Genomic DNA, 6,562 nt, shown 5'->3' with positions numbered 1-6,562 from the left:
CAACCAAAGGCGAATGGATAAGGCAGTTGTGGTATAACTATACTCAGCAATAGAAAGGAGCGAACTACTGATACATGCAACAATGTGGATGAATCTCAGAATAATTGTGCTGCATGAAATAAGCCAGACCAAAAATAGTACATACTGTAGGATTTCATTTCTTTAACATTCTGGAAATGCAAACTAACCTATAGTGACAGAAAACAAGATCAGGTTGCCTAGGAAATGAGGCTGTGTGGGAGAAATTAGAAAGAGGAGCAAAGAAACTTTTAGAGGTGGTGGATGTTTTCATAATCTTGATTGTAGTAATGGTTTCACAGGTGTACAAATATGTCAAACCTCATCAAATTGTATGCTTTAAATACGTGCAGTTTACTGAACGTCAAACGTACTGCCATAAAGTGGTTTTAAAAATGTGAATGTATCATGATACATGTTATCTACAAAAGATTGATTTTTCAGAATTGTCTTGCATTGACCTTTTGCTTAACAAAAAGTAATCCATAATCAAAGCACAATTTTTTTAAATTGAAGTACAGTTGATTTACAATGTGTTAGTTTCAGGTGTACAGCAAAGTGATTCAGATATATACATACATATAAATATATATAAGAATATACATTTTTAGAATCTTTTTCCATTATAGGTTATTACAAGATATTGAATATAGTTCCCTGTGCTATACAATAGGTCCTTGTTGTTTATTTTTTATATAGTAGTGTGTATCTTTTAATCCCAAACTCCCAATTTATCCCTCCTCCCGCCTCTTTCCCCTTTGGTAACCATAAATTTGTCTTTGTCTGCAAAGCACAATCTTAAAAACGCATGGATTAAATAATGTCGATTTCATTCTTCCATTTTCCAGTGGCACCATAACACAAGGTCATAGCTGTCTGGGCGTGGCTCTTTTTCAGGTGTCAAAGAACGTGCAGGGCACAACTACAGAGAATGCTTTTAACTTCACTCACTCCAGAGTGACCTCACCTAAGCACGCGTGGCTCAGTGTGCGAATCTCCACCCGCTCCTAAAAGGTGGTAAACGTGAGCAACCTCCTTTGTGGGTGCGAAAGCACAAATGATTCAAGAATCCAGCCAGAGCCGAGGTCAAGACTCGACATCTGCCAGGAAAATTCAACTATAGAGGGAATGATGAGGGCGCCGAGAGCCTGGGGCCGGGAAAGGTCTGCGTATCGGTTTAAAAAGAAAAAAAAGACAAGACACTTGCTCTGGCCGAAAATCCCACTTCCGTCCGGGTCACGTGCCCACGCCGGAAGCGAAACGGGTTTCCGGTCCGGCGCGGGCCTCATCCCCTGCACTTTCGGTCCGGTCCGCGGCCGCCTGCTCCGTTTCCGGAGCGCTCTTCAACCGTCCCCTGACCCGCTTCCGAGTGCCAGTGCAGCTCGAGGTACAGTCTCCCCCGGGGCGCACCCCTAGGCTGTGCAGTGCGGTCTGTAGTGCTTCTTCTCCCAGGGGTTGCTGGGCCTCGCGGGAAATCTTCGGGTGCGACCTTCCGCTCGCTCTGCTAGAGCTGCCTTTGAACTCAGAAATCCCGGCCACCCCAACTAAGAACCCGCGGCCTTCTGGTCTTCCGCCTCCAGGGGGCGTTCATGCGCTCAGCGCCCTCGTTTCATGGTTGAGGACCCAAGTGTTCTGACTCCGCCCCTGCGCTGCAGTGGGGCTCGTTTACCCCCACAGCTTAGTGGGGACCTGGGAACGTTCTAACATCGCACGCTTTCCCTCCCCCTTAAGCCTGCCGACCATGCCCGCGGGCGTGTCCTGGACGTCCTACCTGAAAATGTTCGCCGCCAGCCTCCTGGCCATGTGCGCCGGCGCGGAGGCGGTGCACCGGTACTACCGGCCGGACCTGGTGAGTGCAGGAGGGTCCCCGCGGGTCGCTCCTGGACCACTTCATTTTCACAGCAGCAAAAGTGATCTTGAAATTAGGAGCACGTCTACCCGGGACCTAAAACCTTGTGGTGGCATCTCATTGCCGTTAGAGCAATACATGGTCTGCTCTTACACAGTCTTGAAGTTTTACACGGTCTGGCACCTGTCTGCCACTGGCCTTATCTTCTAGTGTTTCTTCTTTGTTCCCTCTCTTGCAGCCACAGCGACTTCCTTGCTGTTTCTCAAACTCGTCAAGCCTGTCCCAAGCTCAAGGTCATGCTGTTTCTCTTCTTGGAATGCTTTTCTCCCAGATATTGGCTTGGTTTACTTCTTCAAAACGTCAAGTCTCTGCTCAAATATCTCCTCTAGCAATGAGGGTTCTTTGTACAGCCCCCAAAGGATTCCTCCTCTGCCGTTGTCTCAGTCCTTCGTTTTTGATAGAGCACTTGTCATGATTTGCAATTATTTTATTCCTTTGTCTTTTTACTTGTTCTTTGTTTCCTCCACTAGAATGTAATCTCCAGGAAGGGACTGTGCCTGTCTGGTTCGCTGTTGTGTCTCAGTCACCTAGAAAAGGCCGTAGAATGTATTGATAGTAGATGCTTAATAAATATTTGTTGAATGAGAAAGGAGTGAATATAGGCATTCAAAGGAGGGAGGAATTTTAATTAATTTTAATAAGCATTCCCGGAAGTAGTACCGAGAATTAGAGGTACTTTTGAGGAGTTAAGGTCTTGAGGAGGTGGAGGCAAGGAAGTACAGTGCAAATAATTCCAAGAGTGTGCTCCGTGTTATGCTGTGGGCGTGAATAGAGTGGAGCACAGCGCAGGGAGCAGTCATTTCTGCCTGGACTCTGGACAGATAACAAAGAGAACCAACCGTTCGTTGGTTTCTAATTTCCGTGAATTAGCACTACAGTTTTGGAGGTGTTTTTTCTGGTTTTCGGAAGAGGAAACAGGTTCAGCAGAGTGAAGGTGATTTCCCGAAGTCGCATAGCTTAATGACGATTTGAAGCCCAGGCTTTCTGTTCAGTGTTTCTCTTTTTTGAACCTGTTAATGAAATAATACAACACCCTTGGAGTGTTCCAATTGAATTCAAGCATGTAGAGTAAAAAGTGAAAATCCCCCCGCTGATAACCTCCTTTATCCAATCTGCTCTCCAAGGTAACTACCATTGTTGGTTGGCATATCCTTCCAGACTTTTTACTGTTGTTGAATACACACACACATACATAGAGTTTATGGGGTGTTTTTCCCCATGTAAATAGAAATTCATATACACATTTCTCTGCGGCTTGCTTGTTTTGGTTAATGTCTGTATGAATAGATTTACTTATAGCCTTTTTTCTTTCTGGCCACTGAATAGTATTTCATACTATTGATATTCCGTATATTAGTTACTCAATTCCCTATTGACGTTTAGCTGGTATCTAGCTTTTGTACAAACAATGCTGCTGTAGCTCTTTCTTACCACTTTAGACTGCTTCTTTTGAATTCTACGGAGGCATCAAGGATACTTAGTGGGGACAGAAAGGGGTTAGAACCTTACACAGAAATGCAGTTTGGTCTCTAGCTTGTGCAGGAATAGACATCAGACAGGCTTTACAAAGGGAGGGATGCCTGTGATTTGACCCTGGGAAATTTGCCCTTTCATTCACCCATCTCATAAGCCAGAACATGCAAGGGTTGTTACCAGCAGCTACCTGGATCTTGGGATGTGGCAGCATGAAACCAGAATCTCTAGAAGGGGCATACTGAAGTGTCTCAGGCCACCTCATCCTGATTGGGTGGTGACATTGGCAGTGGGGCACCTCTGTAGGGACTTGTAGGCCGGGGCTGGCTGTGTGTAGGAGGCTGTTGGCTTTACTAACATTTAAGGAATTTATGTTCTTTACCTATGTCTGTTGGTATTGTTCCAGCAATTATAGTCACTATTGTAACCACCACCAGCCTTTGCAGGAGTCTTTCAGTCTCTGCAGCTAGAGGTCTGGGTGGATTCTAGAGCAGAGGAGACCGCAAGGGCTGCCTAGGGCTTGTGCTCAGTGCTGTCTTAAGGGAGAAGCTTTAAGGGCACCTTTTCCTCGTCGTCCAGCCCAGCTCATCAAAACAGAAGAGGAGGAAAAGACTCAGGGCAGATGCTCCGTCCTGGAATAGAGAGTGCTTTCTGCTCGAGCTTCCCTTTTGCATTTCCTTTTTCTCTTACATTACTTGTACTTGTCCTGTTTTTCTTAATTTATAATCTGTTTACTATTGGAGGCTTAGAAGGTCAAAAGACACAGTCTCTGGATTCATTTTACAGCATTCATTTTTGGTTGTGTCCAGACACACCCATACGCACACCAACTGCTATTTAGAACCTCTGCTGACAGTGCTAACTTTTGATGCCAAAATCACTTTACTCTTAAAAATTGGTTATATATTTAGTATATAAATAAGAAGTGCTACATTTTTTTTAATCAAAGTTGAACTGTCATTTTAGCCAAAAAGTGGAAACAATCCAAATAAATATCCATCAGCTGGTGAGTGGATAAATCGATGGTATTTATAGCCTTTTATTTTTATTTTTTTAAATTTTTTGGCCGCACCACGTGGCATGCGGGATCTTAGTTCCCTGACCAGGGGTCAAACCTGTGCCCCCTGCAGTGGAAGTGTGGAGCCTTAACCCCTGGACCTCCAGGGAATTCCCCTGTATATGCTTGTAGTGGAATATTATTTGCTCCTAAAAGGGCATGAAGTATTGATATATGTGACAACACCGATGAACCTTGGAAACATGCTAAGTGAAAGAAACTAGTCACAAAAGACCACATGTTGTCTGATACCATTTATATGAAATGTCCAGAAGAGGCAAGTCTGTAGATGGCTTGCTGGTGGTGGTGGTGGTGGTGTGTGGAAATGGGAGCCACTGCTAATGGGTTTGGGTTGCATTTTGGGGTGATGAAAATGTTCTAAAATTTATTATAGTGACGGATGTGCAACTTTGTGAATATACCAAAAGTCGTTGACTATTTAAATAGGTGAATAGTATGGTGTGTGAATTATATCTCACTAAAGCTGTTACAAGTTAAAACAAAACCACCTTTTTTAAAAATATATTTATTTATTTATTTGGCTGCGCTGGGTCTTAGTTGTGGCACGCGGGATCAGTTGCGGCATGTGAACTCATAGTTGCGGCATGCGGGAGCTAGTTCCCTGACCAGGGATCAAACTGGGCCCCCTACGTTGGGAGCGTGAAGTCTTAACCACTGGACCGGCAGGGAAGTCCCCAAAATCACCTTTCTTGAAGGCAGTTTTGTATTTTTTTGCCTACTGCTTTATGCTTTGCGCATAATAGGCACTTACTGTTTTTGAATAAATGAATTAATTCCTAATATCTGTCTTCTGTGCCAGGCACATGGTAGAGAGGTCAGTAAGTAGTGCAGGAATGAATTTCCCAGTGTGGAAAGCCTTGTTCAAATTCGTGATCTGTCAATCGATAACTGATGCAAACTTTCCCTCTGTGAGTCCTTTAGGACTTAAGACGTAGCCCAGATGATAGAGTCCTGTAAATAGAGGGCTAGAAAGTGACATAGATCGACTGCAGGTTCTCATAATAAAGATTTATCATTGAGTAGCTGGAGGCTTTTTGTTCTTTTTTACTTTTTACTTTCTTTGAGGTTTTTCAGGTTACATTTAATTACAGTCTTAGAAAGCATTGGTATCTATATATTTTGTTTGTTTTTATTTTTGTTTTTTATAGACAATACCTGAAATTCCACCACAGCCTGGAGAACTCAAAACAGAGCTTTTGGGACTGAAAGAGAGACAACATGAACCTCAAAATTCGTCTCTGCCAAGAACTCTGTGAATAATGTTATGAGAATTAAATATGTAGTTTTAGAATTTACTGAGTCAAACTACTTGTGTTTAAGCACTAATACAATGCTAACTGCAAGAGGAAGTGCTCAGCAGATGTTAACCGATGCATTGAGATTTAGTTATGGTTTGACTAATGTTTCTTGAAAACTGCCAAAGCTTATATCATCAGCTCCTCTAATGCGGTTTGATAGATACCTAGTCTTAAATATCATGTGAGAGAACACAGTTGCAGTGTCTCCTACCCTTATAATTCTGGTTTATTTCTCTGAATAAGCTTGACTATAACGGCAAATGGGAATTATAAATTAACTATAATAAAAGTGACATTGACCATGAATGCTTAGGGTGAGAAGTTAATATTTCTCTAAATATCGGAAAGTACTATTTGTACTAAACTGAATTCAGTTGAAATATTCAAAGTTTGAAATTCTTTCAGAGTTGTATATATAACACAATTATAAACAATTGTGACTTGGACGGTCACAAGTTCTCTACCCCCAAATTTGAGACACCATTTGGCATTTAATTTCTCTTATAAACTATATTCTAAAATAACTGATAAACATAAATGAGTATTGTTATGGGTTGAATTGTATCCCCCCAAAAGATGTTGAAGTCCTAACTCCCAGTACCTGTGAGTGTGTATTTGGAAATAGGGTCTTTGCAGTTGTAATGAAGTAAAGATGAGGTCATTGGGGTGGGCCCTAATCCAATGTGAATGGTGTCTTTTTATAAGAAGAGGAAAACGCCATGTAAAGACAGACACACAGGGAGAATGCCAGGTGATAACAGAAGCAAAGATTGGAGTGATGCAGCC

General features: G+C 42.6%; 1 non-coding gene across 1 annotated transcript; it reads left to right on the top strand.

Moving 5' to 3' along the window:
- The first annotated feature begins 846 nt into the window (after nt 1-846).
- On the top strand, nt 847-6,082 carry LOC132434006 (uncharacterized). Its single transcript, XR_011246659.1, has 2 exons — nt 847-1,405; nt 5,627-6,082. It is a non-coding gene; the product is annotated as an uncharacterized protein (transcript).
- Nucleotides 6,083-6,562: the final 480 nt, after the last annotated feature.

The sequence above is a fragment of the Delphinus delphis genome, chromosome 11 (assembly GCF_949987515.2).
Source record: "Delphinus delphis chromosome 11, mDelDel1.2, whole genome shotgun sequence".
NCBI classification, from domain to species: Eukaryota; Metazoa; Chordata; class Mammalia; order Artiodactyla; family Delphinidae; genus Delphinus; species Delphinus delphis.
The sequence above is the reverse complement of the archived record's forward strand: the minus strand, read 5'-3'. Positions and strand labels throughout refer to the sequence as shown.